The sequence below is a fragment of the Ambystoma mexicanum genome, chromosome 3q (genome assembly GCF_040938575.1).
Source record: "Ambystoma mexicanum isolate Mex_15411 chromosome 3q, UKY_AmexF1_1, whole genome shotgun sequence".
NCBI classification, from domain to species: Eukaryota; Metazoa; Chordata; class Amphibia; order Caudata; family Ambystomatidae; genus Ambystoma; species Ambystoma mexicanum.
In genome coordinates this window covers 647,627,299-647,652,568 of record NC_090926.1, presented here as the reverse complement: position 1 = coordinate 647,652,568, position 25,270 = coordinate 647,627,299, and the positions used below count along the sequence as shown (strand labels likewise).

The 25,270-nt window shown below is 45.4% G+C and overlaps 1 protein-coding gene across 4 annotated transcripts in view; it reads right to left on the bottom strand.

Moving 5' to 3' along the window:
* The window catches only part of TBCD (tubulin folding cofactor D), a 2,839,019-nt gene that overhangs the window by 629,077 nt on the left and 2,184,672 nt on the right, over positions 1-25,270 (bottom strand). The window lies entirely within an intron of this gene.

Below are 25,270 nucleotides of genomic sequence, written 5' to 3'. Positions count from 1 at the left end.
CAGGACGCAGACGCCGAAAAAAGTTTCCGAAGCAGCACAGCTGTGGTGATTACATGTCATAGATATGGAATACGTCGGAGGACCCAATCCCCTCGAAAGAACAATACTGAAGTAAGTAATTTATTCTACTGATGGCTTGTACCGTTCACAGATTTCTCATTTTAGATCGACTTCACTAAATAGTACAGACCAGATGTAAGAGGGAGCAGAGCAAATAACACCAGAAAATGTCAATAATGTCCTGCCAAAGCAGGAATCCTAGCCAGATTGGGAATCCACATAGTAATGTTTTGTAGAGGTTCAAAGAGTCACCTGGCAAATATAAAGCGCTGTCAGTCTCCTCCGCAGAGCAGATGTGACCACCAGGACCCTTGTAGGATGAGCCGGGAGTTATTCTACCACTTGCTTCCAAGAAAGAGCATATCAATCTAATATAAATAGAACTACTCATAGTCTGCTTGGAGACAGCTCTCCCCACTTGGGAAACAGCAAAGACTGTAATTAGACAATCATCTTTGCAAAACTCCTTGATTTTGAGATATAGAAGCCAAGTGCCAACATAGGGTCTAATAAATAAAATGAGGGTAGGAAACTGGTAACTGGAAACTGGATTTTTTGAGACATGTGATAATCAGACAATATCAGGAAGGAAAGAGACTGTAAATGAAAAGGCTGCATTCTCCTTTGAAAAGATAGAAAAATTGCTAGTTGGTAATGTTCTTTCTATGATTTATCCCCCCACCCAAGCTTGATAGATATCATCCAGCACCACCTCTTATCAGACATTTTAAACAGGGGGTGTAGCATAGCTTGATATTGTGGGGTCTTTGACAAACCTCTCTGAGATGCGGTCCCTATAGCCTTTGAAGGACGAGGCCTTTTGGGTTCTGGCATGACACATTGAGAAATTTTCCTTGAGGAGAAGTATTCCAAGACAGTATGCTGAGAACGTGGGATAAAAGCACCGGCAGTCATGGGGTGTGGTGAACTTTATATGTACTGCTGCTGGCATAATTTGTGTAGCCAAAAGGTCAGATCGACAAGGCAAGTCGATGCAGAGCAATACTTCGCCTCCTGCTGAGCAAAAGATCTTGCGATGACAGCTACTGCTGGAGAAGCAGATCAATGAGAGGATGCAAGACATTAGAAAACAGCTTTACAAAAGAAAGTACACGTGAGACTACAATATCTCCTACTTCCAGGTGGACATTCTCTGTAAAATCTCTCTGCATACCCCACCACTCATGCAAACTACATAAAAAGTGATGGCCTATGCCCATGTTCAGCTTCCTCCTCAGCACCCACAGTCCATTATTCCATATATCGCCAAACCCAAAATCTCCAATGGCCCATCTAATCATACTCATCTTCCTCTCAATAGACCGAATTAATGTTGCCCATAAGCCCTACCAAGCACCATCTATTCACTGACACCATCCCATCCCACCTGCATTCCTAGCCATCGGTCCGCCCATGTCCCGCTTCATTAAAGGGAATCAATTTCCACCAGTCCCAGCCATGCCCATCTCCCACCTCAGACATAATCCCATTCACCATTGTCCCCTTTAACAGAATGTCTTCCAATTACCCTCAACACTGGATGTCAATTCAAGCAGTAGGACCATGAGTGGTTTACCATTTAAGAGGCAGCACACGGGCAGAAAGGAAATTAGGACTGATGGCTCTAATCTATATATGGAAATCAGTTGCTCCTGGAGGTCAATGATTGAGTTAACAGTCACTAACAACTAGAATGTCTGCGGCCAATACAAAAAGCTAAACAACAAAATACTGTTTTTTGTGTAGTAAGTATCCTATATGCATACTGCAAACTAAACGTTCCATTATTCAACTTTAAGTTTTGTTACCAATGGACAAATCAGCGAGTCATTGAGTTCAATGACCGCATGGATTCCATGTTGCATGGAAAGATTGAAGGAATGCTCTGCTTTCTTATGCAGTATACCCCATTTGCTGCCATCGATGTTTCCCAGATGAACCAGTCTTCCGGTCTTTTGTACTTGTAAACTTCAGTGTTGGATTGCTTCCATGGACCAGCAAAACAATCAGGAAATGGTATAGGTGTTCCTTTGTCTTAAGACGCTAAAGTTTTTCTGAATGCTCTACCTGTGCACCATGGAGATCAAATAATGCTTAAACTTTCCTGTACTTTGTGATCTTAACACTCTCTTCTGGGTCTGCCTGGGGCCAATCTGATCACATTCCCTATTCAAAGGAAAACATGTTTTATTACAGCCTTATCTTTCGCATTCACTGACGTCAACTGAACCACCTTCCTTAAAATGACAAACACCTATTCAGGATCCAATATTCATTGTTACTTCGATACAAGCTTTCCATCTCTAGGTTCACATTTTCAAACCTTCTTTGCAGATTGCTTTTTTCACAGCGCATCCTTTCAATTCAAATTGGACAGCTCGACTTGAATCTTAAATGATAAAAGGTCCCCGTGGTCATGGAAAAAAAACAGCCACACATTTCTATTAATAACACAATGTTTCTGTGGCTCAAAAAAACGAGAAAAATGTCTGGAACGAGGAACTACTGTTTAAAGATGGCATGTGCGGTTAACACCTCGAAGTACATTCCTTCACTTAATAAGGGTGTGCATAGTTGTGCAAACATTTCCTATGACCCACTTTCTACAGTAAAGAGACTATTGCCTAACCTGACGCAAGCAAGAATGAAGTCAATGCAAAGGGTAGACGTGGGTCCGCCCTGTCCATCTTCCTCCTCTGTTAAATAAGTCTATGTTTATTCATGTATAACGCGCCACGAGCCTATAGGCATTAAGGCGCGCAAAGAACAAAACAAACACGAACAATAAAACAATTCAATGCAAAAGACCAAAGATCCGAGCCATTAACAGTAGTCAAAAAGAAGCAGGCCATCAAAGAATAAAAAGCCTCCAGCAGCGATGTTATTTAAACAGGCGCGTTTTAAGTGCCTTCTTAAAGAGTAACAAAGAATGTATTGCTCTAAGATCGAATGGGAGGGTATTCCAGAGATAAGGACCCCTTGAATCAAAGGCCAGTCTACCTGCTCTTTCCAATTTAACTCAAGGGATAAATAGCAAATGAGTGTTACTGGAACGCAATGTCCGAGCACAAGATTTTAGGCAAAGCCTGGATTTTAAGTAGCGTCGGCATTTCCCAAACAGTCACTTATGAGCAAGAATAGGTATTCTAAAAGCAAGGCACTCTCCCACTGGTAACTAGTGCAAGGCGCGTCTAGCCTCTGTTACAAGGTCCCCGTTTTTAAATCTGATTCACCATTCTAACTGCACCGTTTTGAAGTGTCGCAACTTGGTTATAATGTCTTGTGTAGCGCCATATGACTGCCACAATAGTCAATCTTTGCTCCAACAATGGCACAGGTAAGGCAAGCACAGTTCTCCGGAGACGAGAAGGGACAAATGCAGCAAGGCAATTTTAAAAAGTAGGAGGTGGTCAAAACAACATTATTTATGTGACATTTCATTGTAAGTGAAGCAGAAGCATCAAGATAAACTATCCGAGTTGTTTTACTTTTCTGGCCACTTGGATGACACAACCAGAAACAGTAAACTCTTTAAAGTCAACCAAAAGCTTTGCCAATCTTTGTTGGGCACCAACAATAAGTAATTCAGTTTTGGAATCATTCGGCACTAGACCATTAAAAGCCATCCAAGCCCGAAAAGCATTGAATATCTTATTGACATTCTCTGAATCCTGGACATAATCCCCTGTAAAATGCAACAAGATCTGTGTATCATCAGCGTAGTTGGCATAAAACACACCAAGAGCATCAAGAATAAAGAGGGGTTTTGTAAATACATTATACAAGGTGGGTGAGAGATAAATCCCCTGCAGGACACCACAAATCACATTAGCAGGGGGAGCTGATGCAGATTTAATGAAAATTCTTGCTGTGCGGCCAGAAAGAAAGGAGAGAACCCATGGTGTAGCCTCCAGAGAGCAATTAGCAGTGTGATGGAGCCTATCTACCAGTATATTATAATCCACAAGGTCAAAAGCTGCATAGAGGTCACAAAGCATCAACACGGCCACCCCACCCTTGTCCATAACCTGAAGGATATTGCATTTAAGATTCAACAAAGCGGTCTCTGTCCTAGAGGTGGGTGAGCATGGCGAGGCCCGGGCGCCAACCCGACCCTCGTTTCGGGCCAGTACCCGTGGACACCATGGGCCCCACCATGGCTGCCCAGTTCACAGCACACGATCGTGAAGAGGAGAGAAAAAAAAGCAGATAGCGAACACTGCAAGCAGACACACACACACCCCTTTGAGCCATGACTTCCTGCCCCGCCCCCAGCCAATTGGCAGAACAGGGAGTCACCGGAGCAGCCTTAAAGAGGCTGATAGGAGAGTCATTTTCCCCCTTTATCCTATCAGCTCTCTTTAAGGCTGTTTCCACAGTGACAAGGCTCACGCTGGGCAGGAGTCTGGCGTGCAGCAGCTTAGAGGACCTACGACGACGGATTAAGGTAGGACTAGAACTGAATTTTGTCAGGGAGAATTCTCTGTTAAGGCTAATTTCCCAAACCTAGTGAGTCCCCCAGCAGCTTTGCTGGATTTTTGGGGTTTATTTTTTTCTCCTGCTAAGAGTGAGACTCTTTTTCTCCCACTCTTAGACATGATTTGAGATATCCTTTGTCTTTGTAATGTGTTTATGGGCTATGGGGTCTTTTACTCCATTGGTTTTCATGTGTTTTTGGTAAGTGTGTTACACAGCACCCTCAGTGCAGTAACACAGGGGTGTCATAGTGACCCCCAAACATAGACTTCATACCCTGGGACTGACTACTGTCCCTCAGGGCATGTAAAGTCACCATTGACTTTACCAGTTTTAAATTGTGAACAGAACCAGTACAAACCATCATATTGTGGAAGTACTGGTAGGGGTAATTAGATTGCCCCTGGGTCTGTTTTTCGAGGGGGCATTGTGCAGTCCCCCCTCGTCGAGCTTCTGGCTGGTGGCAGTCGTTACCATGCGAAATATTCCACCTGAATATTTCCTATGGGATTTTCCCATTCATTTTAAACGCACCACTTTTTTGGTGCCATGTTAAAGATACCACCGGGTTATTTATTTAATATTTATTCCCTGGTTGGGTCTTTTTGCCAGGACTCGGTTTTAAAATGGCGTTTGAGTTCGCCTCTGTAACTCCAACCCAAGTCGAGCCCTTTGTTCCACTTTTTGGCGGGCTTCTGCACAGAATCCTCCAAAAGTGGTGCCACTCTGTCTGGGTCTACAGGATGTGTGGGAGGGGGGTTTAGGCAACCTGGACTGAGTTGCCTCGGCAACTCAAGTCGCACTCTTGTGTGATTGGCCCAGTGGTGAGCCGCCTGACTCAACACTTAACATGTTTGAGTGACAGCTAGGACTGATGAATGGGGGTTTTCTGCATAAAAGCAGGGCTTTGTGGACTGGAACTTCAGAAGTCGCCACAGGACCAAACAATCCGAAGAGGGAGAAGCTGAGCCGACCTGCAATGACGACACCACCGGTGGAGCCCTGCTGAACCGTCTCACCACTTCCCAACGACAGAGAAGATCTTCATCCCGGAGAGTCTTCTTCCTCTGAACTGGTGGGGATAACCAGTTCGCCCTCTTTTCGCCTTCCTGGATCGTCTCGTGGTCGAATCGCCCGTGTCAAGCACCCCGGCGGCCGGATAGCCACGCTTCACCACTACCGCGAATAAAAGGGTAGTACCTTTTAACCGGGAAACTCTGCGGCTGGTTTCTTCCCTGGCAGTGCAACAACCTCCAGCTTTCCTCCATGTCGAGATCTTCTCTTCTCCTGGACGAAGCACCGACTTGCATCCGCTGCCAGGAACAACTGCCCCCGCTGGAGCTTTCTCACCATTTCAGGTACTGTGTCCCGCCTGGTCTCCCTTGCAACAGACTGCTCAAGGTGTCCCGTAAATCCTTGACTCTCTATCCTGGGGTGACTTGGGACCTGCTAACAAACTTTTTCTGAACTGATCCAACCCTTTTTGAACTATCTCCAAAGACGTTTTAAAGTATCATTCAACCGTGTGATCTTGGACACATTCCGCCTTGCTATCTCCAAGAGTGGACCTGGCCTATGAACTTTCTTGCTCTAACAGTAGACCCTGCCTTTCTGACTTGCTGTGGTTCTTGTTAAAGTGTTGGTATTGTGTACTTTCCTAATTCTGCCTTTTCCCTCCCTTTTTTAACTAAGTTATTGGAGTGCCATCTTAGGTTAAGCACTCACCTCTGTCTGAAAATAAGTGGTGTTTCAATTAAGACTTGTTCAATAAGTAATCAGGGATGTATATATATTGATAGTGACTGTGTTTGAACTTGCTTGCCATATTAGTGTTAGTGTATTTTACAAGTGTGTTTTTAAATAAATAATGATATACTTTTATACCCAAGCTCTGGTCAGTGTTTGCTTGTGCTACTGTATCTCTGTACCTATTTTGTATACTCTATATACTGTCTAACTCTTCTTGAGAGAAGTCTGGCTGCTCAGCCACAGCTACCAGGTAAATCTGGGTGGTACAGACTGCTACCAATTGGGTTTACTGCCAACACCTGTAGTCCTAAGCCTTTTGCAGTGGTCCCTAAAGGAACTGCACAGGTTTCTGCTTAACAAATTTGATCCCCCACTGCATGTCCTATATTTCTATTTTGGGCATTTCTATCCATTTTGCTGGTGCCGTGCCGGCAAAATGGAAAGAAATGCCCAAAGTAGAAGGAAAAAAAACTGTCCCTGCTGGCGGCTGAGAGGGCACCAGCGGCGGGTTGATTTTTTTCCCCTTTTCTGCATTTCTTTCCATTTTACCCGTGACGCGGCCAATATGCAAAGAAATATGCGAAACGGGGAAAAAGTAAATGCAGCCCTAAAGGTGGCTCGCCCGGGGGAGCCAGGGATTTCATGGGCTCGGCCCGTGGTGGGCTCCTAGAGCCGGGCCTGACCCCCAGGCTCTGCCCTCGCTCGGCCCTACCCATGAACAGCCCTAAAGCCTGACTGTCTAAGACCAAGCTGCCTATATTCCTCTAAATACAACTGAATTTGCAGATAAGCTACTTTGTCAATCTTTAGGAGACATGGTACATTGGTTATTGGGCGATAATTGGTGGCCACATAAGACTTCTTAAGCAAAGGCGTTATCCATGCTTGATTAATATTAGAAGGTCTAAGGTGCTACCAAACACTGGCACCACTGTGTCAGAATTGATAGGTGAGCATTGGGTTAACAAATGAAAGCTTGGACATAGCGAGAAACCCCCCAAAATGACAAATGTAAATTATGTACCAAATCTAGTAGGCCAAACTGAAAGGGTTACCAAAGGGTCATATTTAACCATTTCTACAAAACATTATTTAAGGCCGTCAGTACAGCGGTTTTCTCTTTATACTTTTTTAACTCTTAGACAAATGCTTCTATATTGAATAAATGCACGACAATTTAGGCCTTTAATATTGCAATCAGATGCTTTTCACGAATCAACTCTTCCAACGGGCAGTTGAACTGTTTCTGATCAATTAATACGTTGAGAACACCAGGGAGACAATAGCTAGTCTTTGAACTTCATTCTGCATTTCACCATGCAGGTTGTAAACAGCTTTTCTGCCATTTTTTACATGCATCACCCACTTCTACAGAGTGGGGATCTGGCAGTAGTTTGTCTGCATACCTGTGCATTGACCGCGAGCAAGGGGACACACCGCAAGCAGTCCTGATAACTAGACAAGCATGCCAATTCGGCTCACAGACAAACTGTCTTTATTCTGTGGTGTTGCCGGCGACATCTGGATGTGCTGTTGTTGGGGGATTCTCCATAACAAGAGTTTCTTATTAGGGAAAATAGGTGCTATAGATAAGACTTAGGCGAGCAAGCCTACAACTCATATTTAGAATGCATGCCCTATACTGTAACATCACTGATCCCCCTCAATGTGTGGTGCAAAAAAATAAAAATGTCCACAAATCTAATGGCCTCAAAAACTACAATGACAATGCCTATTAGTATCAGTAGGGCATGATAGAACAAGCAGTATGGAAAGTGGAAATTACCATTGCGAGGCACCATATAGATAGCAGAATCTTATTTCGTTATATACCCAGCGGAACAATGCTCTTTTGATCACAAAAGAACATACAATAGATAGGAAATCGGAATTGACAGTCTGACCAGGTTGTAGAGGGGAGTAAATGGAACAGTACACAGAGACAATAGATGGGTGGACATACATAGATTAAGGCCAACTAACATCAGACATTCTTAAGTACAGGTAGCGGGTATGGCCAGCTGTGTTAGGGATGTGACCATGATGGATGAAGTGCTAGACTGGAGGCAAAGAAAGTGAGGGACAGATGCAGGTTAGAGGCGGTAAGGGAAAAACGTTAGCTAGAAGGCAGATGAAAGCTAGGTTAAGAGGGTAACTCAGAGGCGAGGAGGTAGGCTTTTAGTTTGGTTTTGAACAAATCAGTGTGGACCGTGCGAAGGGTCAGAAGGAGGACATGGACTCAGATTAGACATTTCACTGTTAATTTTATTAAAAAATAAGAATAAGGTCTATCTTTGCCTATGCTACAAGGCGTTCCTACCCAACTACGGTGCTCTCAGTCCTCAGTGAAAGTAATCAGTCCACTGTCCAAACTAACCTCTCCTGTCTGTATCACTAATCTAATAACTAAAGGCAGGAGAATGACTCCCTTCTCATGGTATGTTCACTTCTTGGAAACTTCAATTCAGCTTGATATTCTCCAATAGTCTCTGGTAACTACTTTTATCAGTTCATACAGTTCGATCAGGACATTGCTAATCTTTCCTTTTGTTACTCTTCTCTTATAGTCAAACTTCTTGTTTACTTTTCTTATAGGTTCCTTTATCAGTAGGAGTGATTTCCTGTAATAGGATTAATTTCGGATTCAGAACTCTCCTCAGTTGGGCTTTCTCTGGGTTTTAGTTTCTCTTCTGTACTTATTCTTTCTTGATTAAGCGGAGTTTCAATTGTCCCTCTTCTGTCTATTGGTAGAATACTCTATTTTCTCTCACTGGGATGAGTATGAGTACTATAACAATGCTCCTCATTCCCATAAAGCTTTTGCTTTATTTCACTGGTTCTCAATATTAATGTTTCTTTGCTGATACTGGGATGCGTATGATCATCCCCACAAGGCTTCTTATTTACTTCACTGGTTAAATATCAAAGTTCCTTTTTCTGTATCGCAACGAGTATGAGCGTTCTCATGTGACTTTGCCATCCCCCTCCCGAGTCTCCTGTATTCCCCTTTACTTGCGACCGGTAGGGAAATCATCACTCGGGTGTCCGTTCTGTTAGAAACCTGAAGGTATTCTCCCAAGTACACCTCAGAGTCCCTTATTCAGGTGGCCAGGGCAGGGCTGGCGCCCTCAGTTCCCAACCCTGGGGGTGGACGATCGAGGGAGGATCTCCTGGGTAGGGGAGCCCGGGGAAATGATCCAGGTGAGACGTGGTACTACACCGCAGAAGAAGGAGAGGAGGACAAAGTCCCTGAGATTTCCTTTGGTTATTCCAAATCTACCCTGCTTCCTCCCAATAAATGTCCCTTACTAATGTCTAATTACCCAACAAACCATCCACCTATAGTAAACCCTTTAAGAACCCAAACCCCAGTGCCGTGGGAAACAACATCTCCCAGGATCCCTGTCTTTTTGTTACATCCGCGAATACTCCCAGTCATTCTCCTTCTCGTCCCTTTGAGTATTTCCCGCACTCCCAATCTGCTCAGACAAAATATTACCATTCCCACAATTGGCCTTCGTTATTTTATGATTATCATCCCAGTCAGTCCTGTTCGCATTTCAATCCCGCCCTCCCCCTTTGACACGAACGCTTTCCTACCCCGCGGAAGACAGCAGACTAACCATAGAGTTGTTTACTTGACATGTCAGGCAAGGTCAGGCAATTAACCAAAGTCACACACACCCGACGGCCCTTTACTTTCCCCACAGGGATAAAAGGTCGAACAGGAGAGCACAAGACGAGCAAAGCAGACCGCACGTCCAGGGAGTTAACTCAGCATGGTAGTTCAAGAGGAGAAGAAAGACGGCGCATACCGAGAGGGTGACAAGGAGAGAAGCAACCTTGCCCTTTCCGACCAAGGCCAGCCGGACCCCCTCAGAAGGAATAGTAAGACCGTGAACAATGGCCAGCGTGTGTTGCAGCAGATGTCTATGGTGCATGTGACCCTCCTCCACTGATCACCAAGCCGGGGAGAGACACTCGTCTCTGTGGTACCAACCTTGACTCCGAGAAGAAAGAAAGCCAAGCGGTTCATCAAAGCCGGTTGAGTCGAAGGGAGAGTCGATAAGAAAGCGAACTGTGTTGAACCAAAAGCTGCAAACGGCTAATTGAAATTGGAAAGCACAAAGAACGACTGAAATGTAAAAGGGGGAACACCAGCCTAACAGAGGAGTCCGGCACCACGTGGGTGTTTATTCAGGAAAAAATTGGCAATTACCCAAATATTGAAACTACTGTAACCAGAAGGCCTTGGGAAAGGCAAGAAGAGGGGTCAAAGTGGTCATACAGGGGTCTTGTAAAATCCTCTGTACAGTCGAAAGTCTTTGACCAACGGATGATTGTGAAGCTAAGGGACGTGCATCCTGCATCTAAAGAGTTGAATGGAAAAGACAAGATTGGTAATAGTGAACCCGAACGAGGGATGCCGATAAAGAGGGGGTGAAGTCTTAGTCCCAAAATACAGTGTGTTGACAGGAGTGAACCCGGGCACTGGATGTTCACAGTGAACTGTACAAAAAGACATTAAGATTTGCAAAAAAACACCAAATAAGTCGCATTGAAAGCCATAGTGAACCCGATCGAGGGAAGCAAATAGTCGAGTCAGATCTGAGCCCGGAAGAGGGGATCCAAAGGTGAAAAGTCAACACCCACCGACCTGTGAGTGCAACAAATCAAAATATAAAAGGGAAAGCTTTTTGAATGATGACATGCCAGACGGAACCTGACAAAGAGAAGTGATATTCGAGAGGGGTCTGAGCCCAGAAGAGGGGGAACCCAGGGGTGAAGAACCATCACCCTAATAAAGAGGAGAACTTTTTGTTTTGATATATTTCACCTGACAGACCTTCGAAAACGGGAGAAAATAAACTAGCTGAGGTTCTGGTTTCAGTAAAGAACTTTCTATGGATCTGCACCCGGATGAGGGGGATCCAGAGGCGAAAGACATCACCCCAGGTATATGTGAAAAGGAACTCTTTGATCACTATTTGAATACATCAGGCCCACGGCGGCAAGAGACTTTGTGATAGAAAAGAGACTTAACCATTGAATGCCCCGATTACTGAAAGCAGAACTGTTAGCTCATGCTGGGAAAGCTTGAGTGTGTCCTGTGTTCCAAAGTTCACCCTTGTCTCATGCTGAAAACATGGGGAAGGAAGACCTCAAGTACCGCATCCTGACTTATCATTTGCTAGCATTTCCTTTTTTCAAGAACATTATCCCACATTTTGTTTTTTGTATTTAGCGTAAGGATTGGCAATAGGTTTTCTTAATATAGGCCCTTTTATTTGACAGAACGCCACTAGGACTGCCTCACTACTATTATTTGATGGTCGAAGCTTGCTCCGATCTTAGATTTAGGTTTAGATTAGGCTTTTTTCCAACCTACCTTTAATGTTTAATAAAAACCCTTGAACTGTGATCACTTGTGTCTGTCTTTACTGTTGCCACCATGAGTTCCTTTTGTGGGATGTATTTACCCATGCATCCGAGCCCTACCTCAAAACTGTGCAGTACTGACATGAAAACATCATGATGGCCAGAGCTTCCCAGAAAATGCACAGGGAAATGCATGAAGAATAGGCTGCCACTCATTTTTGCCGATGTTATGGGCACAGAAGGAAACTGCCTAAAACCACCATTGGACTACCCACACAGTAGTCTGAAACCATTGGGAGTGGCAATGCTGATTGCCAAAAGCAAACCCGTAACTGTTGGGAATTCATTTTCTTAAATCCCAAAAAGGGGTGCAGTACCAGTACTCACCACTATCAGAAAGCCGGCGTTTTAAAACCACCAGATTTTACTTTTTTGTAGAAAACTGAATAAATGAACCCAAAACAGGCCAAAGAAAGACTTACTGAGAGGTGGATCCAATGTAAAGTTATATTCTGAAGTGACTTGAAGGTTTATAACAAGACTGGCTGAGCTGTGGATTTCAGCAGTTTAAGTAAATGTGGACTGAAAGACATTAAAAATCTCAATGTTTAAGAGAAATGAGTGACCTACTTTTGAGTGTCACATAGGTTGCAATTGTTTAAAGGTCATAGTTTTAAACTTAGAATCAGCATTCTAGCTGCATATGTGAAAATGTTTAGTTTTATTTGAATGCAGAAACTGGGGAACAAAAAGTGACATTTTATCTGAAACTGGCTTAAAGAGATTCCAATTCTGCCTGGCAACTACCCCCATCAGGAGTGAAACTTGAGTCACAGCTGTGTTCCCAGGCCTAGCTGCCCTTTTGCTGCTCACACCAAAAGGGATATGACACTTCCCTGATTGAATTACCTGGGCTCTGCAGGAAATTGAACAAAGCCCTGTCTTGACTCAGGCAAATGTTTTATGGCGGGAGTCGTAAATGGAGATTTCTCCTGGAAGCAAAGGGGAGGGGCACTGCCTGTGAGAGCAAGCTGGCTTGGCAGAACTGGAAAAACCAGAAATTCAACCTTGTGCTGGAGGAAAACCACACCCCTTTGGGGCCAGAACATAACTCTAAAAAGATGAATAACTCATAGTACGGACATGTGAAAATTTTATAAATGACACCATAATTCTTGTGATTTTTCTGCCCACATTTTAAGAGGTTTTTAGAACCGGTGGCATGTTCAGGGGGGTTTTAGCGGAAAAGAGGATATTACTCAAAATGTGTGCATGTGAAAAATCTGACACTTCATCAACTAATGTCCATACTCCTTGCGCACATGTGTGTAAATTTGGGTTAATGTCCGAAATTGCAAAACCAGTTAAAAAGTGAAATATGTGCCATTTTTTAATGCAAGCCCCCAGGAAGAGCAGATTTGGACAGGGTATACCTCCTGTGATATGTGAAGGGTGCATGTAATTTTAAACAATATGTACCTCTGCAAATATGTATTTGGTTCAAATCTAGATTTGTGTGTAAGTTGACAGGAGGAGTGGACTTTCTGCAGGCTGTAAAATGACATCACTCTGACACAACTTAGCTTCCCCAATCAGGGGAGAAATGAAAGCTTGGACAATGATAAGTGGAGAGGGGCTGGCTAGTGATGCTGCTCACACACACCCATTTTCAAAACACATAAAAGCAGAGAGACAGGACAGATAGGGACCTTCAAATCCATTTGCAGCTGGAAGCTCTGCCGGGAAAATCCATACTTTACCTCCATCAATCTCCAGAGAAAGCTGTGCAGAAAGATCCAGACTTTAAATCCCTCAATCTTCAGAATCCAGAGAGAGAGCAGACCCAGATCACTGTGAAGTGCAGAGACCAGAGTCCCGTCTAAAACCTGACCAGATCCATGGCGAGGCCCATTTCACTCAAGAATATAGTGTGAGTACCTAGAAAACTGTGCAGAACCAATCTCCTAGCTAAAATAATATAATTCAATCTAGTTTAATCTAAGTAGAACTGTCATTTGCAAAGCTGTCACCTGTCATTTTCTAGTTGCAAGCTGCACTTGTCTTTGTGAACTTTAAAATTTGCAAAACCAAAAACGACCTTCACTAAATCGCTCATATCTCCGCGACCGTTTGTCTTAGAGACTTGCAGTAACTTTCATCTGAAAGCTTAGAATCTTAGCTTTTAATCGCACCAAGAACATTCCTACCCCTTATAGTTTTACCGCAATCGCGGAACACGCATTCGCGAATTTTGCCGCGATTTGAAAATTTCTCCACTTGCAAAAAGATAGCTGCTTGCCTTCCATTTGCCAGAAATTCGTTTAACCTGCTAATCATCCCTGAATCATTGCTAGTGTGAGCCTGGACTAATATTAACTAGATACCACTCACCCTGAACTTCTAGAGGGAATTAAAAGCAAATTTAGCATATTTTTCACTCCATTGCCAGCACATATAAAAGCATTTTGCCTGTGTTTTCAACTTCCGTAGTCTAAGCTTGCCGGGGTGAACTGAATTACATTTGAATTGCATTTCTGAGAATTGTGTGCCTTCCTTCCACTTCCTTGCATTGCATAAAAGGGGGGGGTGAATTGTCCAAGAAAGTGATTACATTGTCTTTTGCTGAAATCCTATCAAGTTATTTTCTGTACTGCATTTCATTCCACATTGCATCCATTGGAAACCATAAAAGTATTGTTGCTATCTTATCCATTTCATGTCAACTCCTTAGTGATTATCGAGAAGTGTGCTAGTGCCAGATTCTCCGTTGTTAATCTTTATCGTACCAGATTAAGTGTGATATTCAATTATTAATTTATTATAAAGTGTGATATAATATATATTGTTTAAGTTATCAAATAAACCTTTAAACTTGCAAAACAGAACTACTTCTTGGCTCAGTGGGGTCAGGAGGATTCCAAGAGAGGGGTGTTATATAGGGGTAGTCATCCAGAACGCATGAACTGGACATAAAGTTATATCAATAAGGGTTTTCATTCAGTATTATAGACTAGGCGTTGACTTAGCTGTAGTGTTGAATTGAATCCTCTTACACTTTACAGTTCTCTTCTGCAGTTCTCCTCCTTCATCCAGTTGTTTTCAGGGGTTTCTTTCACGTTTCTCCGGCTCTCTCCAGACTTGTAGCTTCTCCGGGCTCTCGGTTATCTGATTGCTTAAGTTCACCGCCGGTCCACCACGAATATGTTATGGTAATACCACTGTTCTCATTCTCAGTCGTTCTCTCCCTTCTGAGACGTTTAGCATCGCCTTGCGACTCTTCTTCTCACGTTGGTGCGAGATGCTGTGCACCTCGTTTTGTTGGCTGTTCCCTCTGTCACGCAGGCTAAAAAGCGGCCAGCTTTTCCTTCCTACTGGCGTGCAAACACTTTTGTAACTCGCAGGTTTCTCTCACTGCCTTTCTAGCTCCTACCCTTTCATACACTGTGTAGCCATGGGACTTCCCCGGCCTAGTATGATAGTTCATCTTCTCTTTCTCTTATTGTTTCTCTTTGCCTCCAGAAGCCCTCTTCTTTGTCTCAGTCAATTGAAATTCAGAAATTAAAGGAATAGTTACATTTTCCATTCGGCAATAGCACATTTTGATGCTTTCTTCATCCAACTTTTTATCGTACCCATTTACAGAGGTTTTGTTCTGTTCTTTATGGAGTTCCTCACTGGAACAGGAGTCATTGTCCCCAAAGAGGGAGTCTCTCCCCGTGAGGTGCTAGTTTCCTCTACCCCTAGGTTTGGTATTACGGAGCGGGCTCCCCTCCCTAACCTCACAGAGGGTGCTCCCTCTTTGGGAGAAGGAATGAATTCCCTCGATTCTTCACAACTGTTTCTCGGATGTCCGGGGGAAGAGAGGAAGATAATATCAATCAAATGGAGCAAGAAGAGAGAAAGAGCAGAATTGATTGGAGCACAGGAAGGCGAGGTGCCAAAAGTCTAGGAGACAGCAGAGATTACGCACAGGCTTGTTGAGGAGGTGTCAATGCATCGCGAAGCAGACACAGACGACAGACCAAAGTTTGGTCTATGAAATTTTATTAACTAAAAATGCAGGATGGAAAATGTCCTAACTAGCCCTATGCTAAAGTGGGATTCCCTACCTAAAGGAAACTAAAAATCGGCTGTGTCAGGAAGTCCAGAGCAAATGTCTGTGTCCAAAACCTATACTTGCCCTCACAACTAAATGTATATAATGTGTAGAGATGTCATCATAAAACAAGTAGTATTCAAATAAGAGTTCAGAGCTCCTTCCAGCTCTTGGCTTGTACCCAGGTCTCCCTTCCCCAAGTTCAAGACAGTTAAAAAAATACAGGTGTTCGTTTCCCCAAGCGTTCACTTGTTTAGTTTTCCAAAACAACACAGACCTTGGGACACTTCACAGCTCTTCTGATATGGTTACCTTTCACCAGTTCATATATTCAGTTCAATTCATTGATTTCAGGTCCCACAAGCTATTCAAACACAAGCTTCTTTGTGGGTGCTTTCATTGACTTTTTCATAGAGGGGTGTACTCGGTCTAAGCGCAGTTGTCAGACCACACAAACTACCCATTACAGGTCACCACCCATTACAGGTCACGCAGCCAGTACACCTGATTGTTTTCCTTTTTACCAACATGTTGCCACTGCATCAGCTTCACAATGGTGCTTGATTCACTGACACATTACATCCTCTTGATGTTGTATCGTAGCTTGGTTTGCCACCATGCACTTATTGCACTTTCGTATATTTTCCTGGTTCCGGCCAATGCTTGTTTTTCATATCACACAGTTCCTTAACTTCTTATGGTTCTTGCCAATGCACTTGTTCATCAATGCTTCTCGTGGCTCTGGCCAATACTTGTGTTCTCATATACAATTCCTTAACGTCTCTTGGCCCTTTGCCAATACTTGCTCATCAATGCTTCTTGTGGCTCTATCAAATACTTGTGATCTCATATCATACAGTTCTTTGTATCAATAAGTTTCACAAACTTGCTTTCACCCAGATAGGTATTCAAAAATGCTTATTCTCATTTTCATTTGGTTTGGTATTCAAAGAAATACTTACTTTCATTCAACTCGGTATTCATTGCGTGCTCGCCTGCCAACCCAGTGTCCCCCCTGCTTGGTTGACTCGTCAGTCGGAGCTTATGGTGTCTTCCCGTGGTTTCCTGCCACCACGAGCCTTTGCCATTTCTTGTGGCGCCTCGTTCAGCCTCCCAGCGGCTCTCTGTGCCTTTACCACGCCGCTTACCTGGAGGGGTCTGCTTTCGCCAAGCAGTCTGCAGCCCTGCTTTCACAGCCGACTCCATTTGCCCAATACTGGCTTTTAAAGTTCCCGCCACCATGATTGTTCCAAAAAGGACTAGATCGCTCACTGTTGAAACGAGAGTCCTGCATTACTCTTTCTGGCCTCCTCCTCACAAAAGACAACTGATGTCTGTATGTATGTGTGTGTGTGTTAATAAATTGAGGATGTGTTTCTTTAGTTGGTCTCTTCCTCGTCCCAGTACCAAACTGGTATTTCTTGGGGATTGTTTTAGGGGAAAACCAGGGAAATGATTGGCAGTAGCCTATAAAGACTTGAGGGACAAAGGGGTTACTAGTCTTTGCATCAAATTTATTCCATTGAGGATTAGTTGCATCAAATAATTTCCATCGAAAAATAATTCATCGAATTCCCATACATAAAGTGCACGTGCTTATGCATTGGAACCCTTCCATTGAATAGGGTTTCGTTATATAAACACTTTACATTTACATTTTTTGCATGGAAATTCGATGAAACATGCCTAACGTTAAAACGTTACAGGGAGCTGTCCCGTGCTGAAAGTATTTCAGCACGGGCCAGCTTCCCCTAACTTGTAGTGTTTATTATTTATTGGGGGTTTCCCCCTAACCCCAAAGGGCACCCCTCTAACCCAAACTCTAACCCTAACCCTAACTCTAACGCTAACTCTAACGCTAACACTTACTCTAACACTTACTCTAACACTTACTCTAACACTTACTCTAACACTTACTCTAACACTTACTCTAACCATAACCCTAACTCTAACCGTAACCCTAAAAATCCTTTGAAATTCATTCAATGAATATGCTTTTCGATGGAAAAGCATTTCAATGAATACATTTAGTTGGATTTTAATTTGATTGAACATTTTTCGATAGACTGGCTACGACAAAAGAGTCATTATGAAAGGAAAGGGAATAGTTTCTTACCTGTAACTCCATTTCTCCAGCATTGGTATCTTTCATGGATTCACATGCTTTGAATATTCCCCGTCGTCAGGCTGGGAATCCCCGGTACATTATATAGATCCTTTCCCGTAGGAAAACTTTTTCGACGCTTATGCGTCCTATCCACCTCGTTTTGTATCATGCGTGCCCGTACCGTCAGGACGTCATGATATAAATACAGGCCCCGCCCCCGCGCTCCCTCAGATTTCGGCCCCCAAAGTAGTGGGGAAACCGGTTTGCATGATCAGGGGAGGCAGGTGGGCGCATGTGAATCCATGAAAGATACCAATGCTGGAGAAATGGAGTTACAGGTAAGAAACTATTCCCTTCTCCAGCATTGGATCTTTCATGGATTCACATGCTTTGAATAGATTACATAGCAGTACCACCCCCAAGAGGAGGCGTGCATGCAAACCCATATACTTTTTTTTTTTTTTTTTCTTCACAAAGGCCGTTCCCTATGATTATGTATACATCAGTAATAGTTAACATAGGAAAACGAACCACATACAGTCATAAATTCCACAGGATGCAACCCCGCAGCCGGGGCTTACCTTATTGGAATAGGTGTCGAAGCACTGCCTGTCCCATCCGGGTGTCTACGGCATGTTGCTGCGACAGGCAGTAATGGCGGGTAAAGGTGTGTGTAGCCGCCCAGGTAGCCGCCATGCATATGTCCCCTAGAGGGACTCCGGCCCACAGTGCCGTCGACGATGCCGCTGCTCTAGTTGAATGAGCTCTTGGCCGTCGTAGAAGAGGCTTCCCTGCCCTGGAATGGCAGTACGAAATGGTAGATGACACCCATCTTGATAGTCCTTGCTTTGAAATGGCTTTTCCTCTAGCACCCACACCATAGGCCACGAACAGCTGTCTCGTTTCTCTGAACGGTTGCGTACGATGAAGATAAAACTTGAGAGCCCTTTTTACATCCAGTGTGTGTAGCACTCGCTCCGCTCCCGAGCGTGGCTCCGGAAAAAACGTAGGCAACACGATAGAAGAATGTTTATGAAACACCGAAGGAGCTTTTGGTATGAACTGTGGGTTAGTGGCTAGGACTACCTTGTTCTTGAAAAATCGTAAGTATGGTGGGTCCACCATTAGAGCCTGAACTTCTGAAATACGTCGGGCTGAAGTGATGGCCACCAGGAAGGCCAATTTCCACGACAGAAACTTTAGAGACGATGATGACATTGGCTCAAAAGGAGGTTTCATAAGAGACGTTAAGACCAGATTGAGGCTCCACTCCGGTGGAAATTTCTTCTCTGGAGGGAAACTCCGAAAGAGGCCTTTAAGGAAGTGCTTAATCAGGCGGTCGCTGAACAATGGTGCCGAGTGCCGTCGACGAGTATACCTGGAAATGGCTGCTAGGTGTACTTTTATTGACGACACCGACAGGCCCTTTTGAGCTAATAACAGCAAGTATGGAAGGAGCTGTTCCGGCTTAATTGATTGCGGGGCTAAACCTGGTTGATCCTCACACCATTGACAGAAACTTTTCCATTTGTACGCGTATGAGGCGTTTGTGGAAGGTGCTCTTGCCGCTTGCAGGATACGTCGGCAGTCCTCCGGAATCGTTAGCCGACCAAATTCGGCGAAGTCAGGAGCCAGGCCGTCAACTTGAGGCTGTCCGGGTCGTGATGCCAAACGACACCCTCCTGTCGAGACAGAAGGTCGGGGGTCTTCTGGAATCTCATCGGTTCCGCCGCCGCTAAGTGTAGTAGGTCTGAAAACCACACCTGTCTGGCCCAGTATGGGGCCACCAGAATTACCCGACATGGGTACCTGAGGATCCATTGCAACGTCCTCCGGACAAGGGGAAAAGGAGGAAATGCGTACAGGAATTTGTTCGTCCATGGGAACGAGAACGCATCCCCCAGTGAGCCCTGCTGAGGCCATCTGCTTGCGTACTGATGGCATTTCTTGTTGTTCTTCGTTGCAAACAGGTCTATGGAAGGATGTCCCCATTCCTTGAATACCAGTTGAAGTTGTTGGTCGTTCAGCACCCATTCGTGAACTTCGTTCATTTCTCTGCTGAGGGCATCGGCTTCCACGTTTTTCACTCCTGGTAGGTGAAACGCTAAGATTTGCATGTTGTGTTGCAGGGCCCAATGCCAGATTTTCTGTGCCTCCGTCGATAGGGACCTGGAATGTGTCCCTCCTTGTTTCCTCAAGTAGAACATCGTAGTGGTGTTGTCCGTCATGACACGCACCACCGAGTCCCTCAGTTGCGGAAGAAAAGACTTCAGAGCCCATCGCACTGCTCTCATTTCTAGCAGGTTGATGTGCAGGGAGGACTCCTGCAAAGACCACTGGCCTTGTACCTGTAATGTATCCAGATGAGCTCCCCATCCGCTCAGCGATGCATCCGTCACCACCGTCTTTTGGAACTCTGGTTCCAGTAGAGGCATCCCTTTCGTTAGATGAGTAGACACTTTCCACCAGCCGAGTGCTTGAACTAGTTGTTCGTCGACGACCAGTCTGTCGGACCAGCGACCTCTGTTCTGCGCCCAACGGTCCGCTAGAAATTCCTGGCAAGGCCTCATAAACAGACGGCAGTTGTTTATTAACGGAATGCAGGACGACATGGTCCCTAGCAGGGACATGTACTTGCGCACAGAGACCTTGGTACCGCCTCTCCATTCCGACGCCTTGTATTGAAGTTTTTGAATTCTTTCGCTGGATGGTTTCACCAGGCTTGTGTGTGTATGAAACTCCGCTCCTAGAAAGACCAAGGTCCTCGAAGGCTCTACTGAGGACTTGTTGAAGTTTATTGCGAAGCCAAGTTCCTGTAAGATGGACATTGTGGCTCGTAGACTGTCTCGTGTTTGTTCCTTGGATGACCCTCTGACTAGCCAGTCGTCTAGATATGGATAGACATGATGATCATCCTTCCTTAAATGGGCCGCTATAGGGGCCAAGCACTTGGTGAACGTCCTGGGGGAGGACTTGAGCCCGAACGGGAGGACCTTGAACTGAAAATGCTTTCTCCCGACGACGAATCTTAAATATCTCCTGTGTCGTGGGCGTATTGGGATGTGAAAATAAGCATCCTGAAGGTCTAGTGATGATAGATAGTCCATGGGTTGCACCGATCTGATAACCTCTTGGAGTTTTAGCATTTTGAATTTTTGGCTCTTTAGCCACTTGTTGAGTACCCTCAGGTCGAGAATGGGCCTCCATTTGCCGTTTGGCTTTTTGACAACAAAGAACCTGGAATAAACTCCTTGTCCTTCCTGTGCCACAGGAACTCTCTCTACCGCCCCTTTTTGCAACATAAGCGCCGCCTCTTGTCATAGGATTTGGAGGTGGGGCTGTGTCGAGAATAAAGGCGGAAGACGCGGAGGCTTGTCTTTGAATTGCAGCGCATGACCCATGCGAATCGTGTCTAGGACCCATCGATCTTTGGTGATGCATTTCCATCGGTCGAAGTGATGAGAGACTCGACCCCCCAGGACGTTCCGAAGGCCGTCATTGGTTGCTGGTTTGCTTGTTCTTCGTTGACGACGGACCTGAGCCTCGCCGCCTGGAGGCTTGATAGTCCCTGCTTCTTCGTGCCGACTGGGACGCTCGTCTGAACCCTTGTGAAGAGTACGAGGGCCTGTTAAATCCACGGTCCCTCGAAGCTCCAAAGCGGGAGTTTCCAGAAGCCCCTATGAAGGGGCGAAAAGAGCGAAAATTTCTACCCGTTTGAAGGGCGCCGAGGGACCTAGCAGTATCCGTGTCTTCTTTCATCCCTTTCAGCGCTTCATCCACCTTTTCTCCAAACAGGTGTTCCCCTTCGCATGGCATGTCCAGGACTTTGTACTGTACTTCAGGACGGAAAGTAGTACATTTGAGCCACGCTTGTCGACGAAGCACTACTCCATGGTTGATTTGTTTGAAACCAGACTCAGCTAGGTCAACTGCGATATTAATAGCGTGGTTCGAGGCCTCTTCGCCGTCCCGCACCAGTAACATAGCTGCTTTTCGGTGTTCGTCTGGCAGGTGTTCTAGGATAGGGGCTAATTTGTGCCACATTTCCCTATCATATCTTGACACGATCGCTAAGGAATTGGCTGCTCTTACCTTCGTCGCTCCGACCGAGAGCACCTTCTTTCCAAAGGCGTCCTGCCTCCTAGCCTCGCTTTCCGGTGGCGTTGAACATTTTTGCTGGACCCTGGCCTTCCTAGCCGCTGCCGCCGACACCACCGAGTCAGACAGAGGCTGTGATGTTAGACATTTTGGAGTGGATTCCGGAGCTTTAAACTTTTTCTCGATCCGTCCCTTTATTGCTGGTTCCGAGAACGGATGGCGCATCGTCTTGAGACCTTCTTGCCACACGTGGTCAAGGATTGGAATGGCAAATACCGATTTTCTCCTTTGACCCATAGGGTCAAAAAGGAAACAGTCTTTCCTCTGCTCCTCAGGAATCAAGCCGAATTCGGAACACGCTTTCCCCTTCATTGCATGGAAGGCTCCCACATCATCAGGGGGAGATGGCTGTGTCTGGCTCCTCGTAGACTCAAATTCTACATCCGAATTCCATGTCGGGTCCCTCGAAGGTGACAGGGAGATGTCTGACCCCGAGTCATCCCGTATAGAGTCGGACTCCGACAACTCACCCTCCTCCTGAGCTCGAGGACGATCTTTCACCGCCTGGGGAGCCGATGGGTGTTTCGTCGTCGAGCGAGCCGTACAAGTTTGCTCGTCGACGGAAGGAACAGACAAAAGTGACGATGACGTCCCAGGCTGAGGGAACTGTGTATCCAGCAGCTGTAGTAGCTTCTGAAGAGTATTAAGCACATCCAGAGACAAAACGTGGATGAAATAGGTACCATACCCCCGCTCGCACTCGTCGCCGACGTCGTCGACGTGGAAGGCCGTAAGCCTAAATCCGATGGCTGCAGAACCACGTCGCCTTCCCCTTCCGCCGAGCAGGCCGCGTCTGGCTGCAATAAGACCTCAGGGGGGATCGGGTCATAGACCTCAGGCAGCCAAGCCATAGACTGAGTCTCCGTCGACGAAGGAATCCCAACCGCTGCTGCTTGAACGGTAATAGGCATCGTCAATGACACCGAGGTCGACGAGCAAGTCGTCGCCGTCGAGCCCTTAGACTTCGTCGTCGATTTCGATGCCGACTTCCCGGCTGAAGCTTCTCGACTCACGGAAGACCTGGGACGGTCCCCTGAGGAGGATTTAGACAGCGCTAGCCTCTCCGTTTTAGATGATGAGGAGGAGGAGGGCTTTCTATGTGATGAGGAGGATCCAGCATGTTTCCCCTTATGCTTGTCCTCAGCGCAAATTTCTGCTTGCCGCACCTTCTTCGATGGAGGCTCCGACTTGCTCCTGGAGGCCGTGGAGCCAACTTCCGAAGCCGGGTAGGCACCCGCTCCGTCATTAAGCCAGTCGACCAGCCTTCTTTTACGGTCCTTAAGGGTTTTTTGGGAGAAACCCTGGCATATCTCACATGTATCCGCCGTGTGGTGCGGGTGGAGACAGTAGATACAGTCCATGTGGCCGTCTCCTTCATAAACCTTTTTGAGGCCACAGGTTGCACACGGGCGAAATAACGCCTTTCCAGACATAATTCTACAGAATTTGAACTTCGCTGACGCGAAACAGACAAGAACAACCTAGTTTTCACTAGTAGTAAACGCGAGGATCCCACTACTTGAAAGACGGTTGAAATCTGAGGGAGCGCGGGGCGGGGCCTGTATTTATATCATGACGTCCTGACGGTACGGGCACGCATGATACAAAACGAGGTGGATAGGACGCATAAGCGTCGAAAAAGTTTTCCTACGGGAAAGGATCTATATAATGTACCGGGGATTCCCAGCCTGACGACGGGGAATATTCAAAGCATGTGAATCCATGAAAGATCCAATGCTGGAGAAATGGGGGATACCGCGTCTCACGCAAGGGTGCCTCATCCCCACTCCCCTAGTCTCCACAACCCAGGTAGTCCTCCCTCGCATATCTACCCCCAGGGGTCAGGATCCAAGAGTACTGGCCTTTCCCTGGCCAACCAAGAGGAGGATACATGGGGAAAAGAAGTGAGGACCCCTCAGGTTCCTGAAAGAGGATAGATACAGTGGTGACTTATCGTGGATAGATTTGTGAAGAAATTTAAATCTGGCCATGTTTGGCATCATCTGCCATCCAGCCTGGTGATGGTAAGAGTGAGTATGTGTGATTTGAGGGAGTACAAAGAGAGTCCTGTTAGCGAAGTTAATGATCTTGTTGAGAGGACAGAAAGCATAGTAGGGGAAACAGAGGATGCTGACACAGGAGTCCACTTTAGAGAAGAAAAGAGAGGTTAAAAGATGTTTGGCAGTGTGGAAAGGAAGGAAGTGCCTGATTTTCCTTATATTTAGGAGGTTGAGGCAAGCCGCTGTTGCAGTTTTGGAGATCAAAGTAGAGAAGGTGTAAGAAGGTTCATAGCGGACACTGAGGTTTCTAGCTGAAGAAAAGTAGGTGAGAGCATCAGTTGGAAGCTGGATAGGCAGGGGAAAAGAGAGAGAGTATTTGGCAGGGAAGAACACCACCTCTGTTTTGGGGTAGTTTAAAATCAGAGAGTGCAGAGCCATCCAGTATTTAATGGCAAGAAACAGCTTGCATTTTTGATAGAGATCTGAGAGTAGAGTTCAGGAAAAGAGAAGATGATTTGGGTGTAGTCCGCAAAGAGTTGGTATGAGAACACAAAGGAAGAGATTAGTATCCCAAGAGCAGAGATGTAGAGTGTAAAGAGGAGTGGACCCAAGACAGAGCCTTGTGCAACAGTTAGAGGAGGGAGTTGAGAGTTGTTGTTGCTGCTCCAGGAGCCAGAGAATTGACGAGGTGCCAGGTATGATTCAATCCAGGCAAGGGCTCAATCACAAATCCCAAGAATAAAGAGAGATCAGAGTGATCGACAGTATCAAAGGCAGCAGACAGGTCAAGTAGAATCAGAATAGAGGATAGGATGGAGTGCTTAGCAGAGGTGATGAAGCTGGAAACATTTGTGAGTGCAGTTTCCGTGGAGTGACAGGAGAGGAAACTTGCTTATATTTGAGCACAACCCTTTCAATCATTTGCCAACTGCCAACCAGAGAGATCGTTGACTACATCATGCGTTGGATGTTGCAGAACCACAGGATGTAATCGTTACCCAAAGCCTATTCCCTATAATAGACCTCTGAGAACTATGCGCCACATTTTCTTGTGTTGTAATTCGAAAAACAGTTGGTCAACAGCTAGCTTTGAAATTAGATTTCTCAAATCAATTCTCTGCATGCAGTTCTTGACCAGACCCATAGCACTACAACTAATGAGTATGTATTTAAAGCAATGCATTAGCAATACTGTGCTCTCAAAGGCTAGGGTAAGGCACTTTGAGACCACTGCAGTGGCGATTC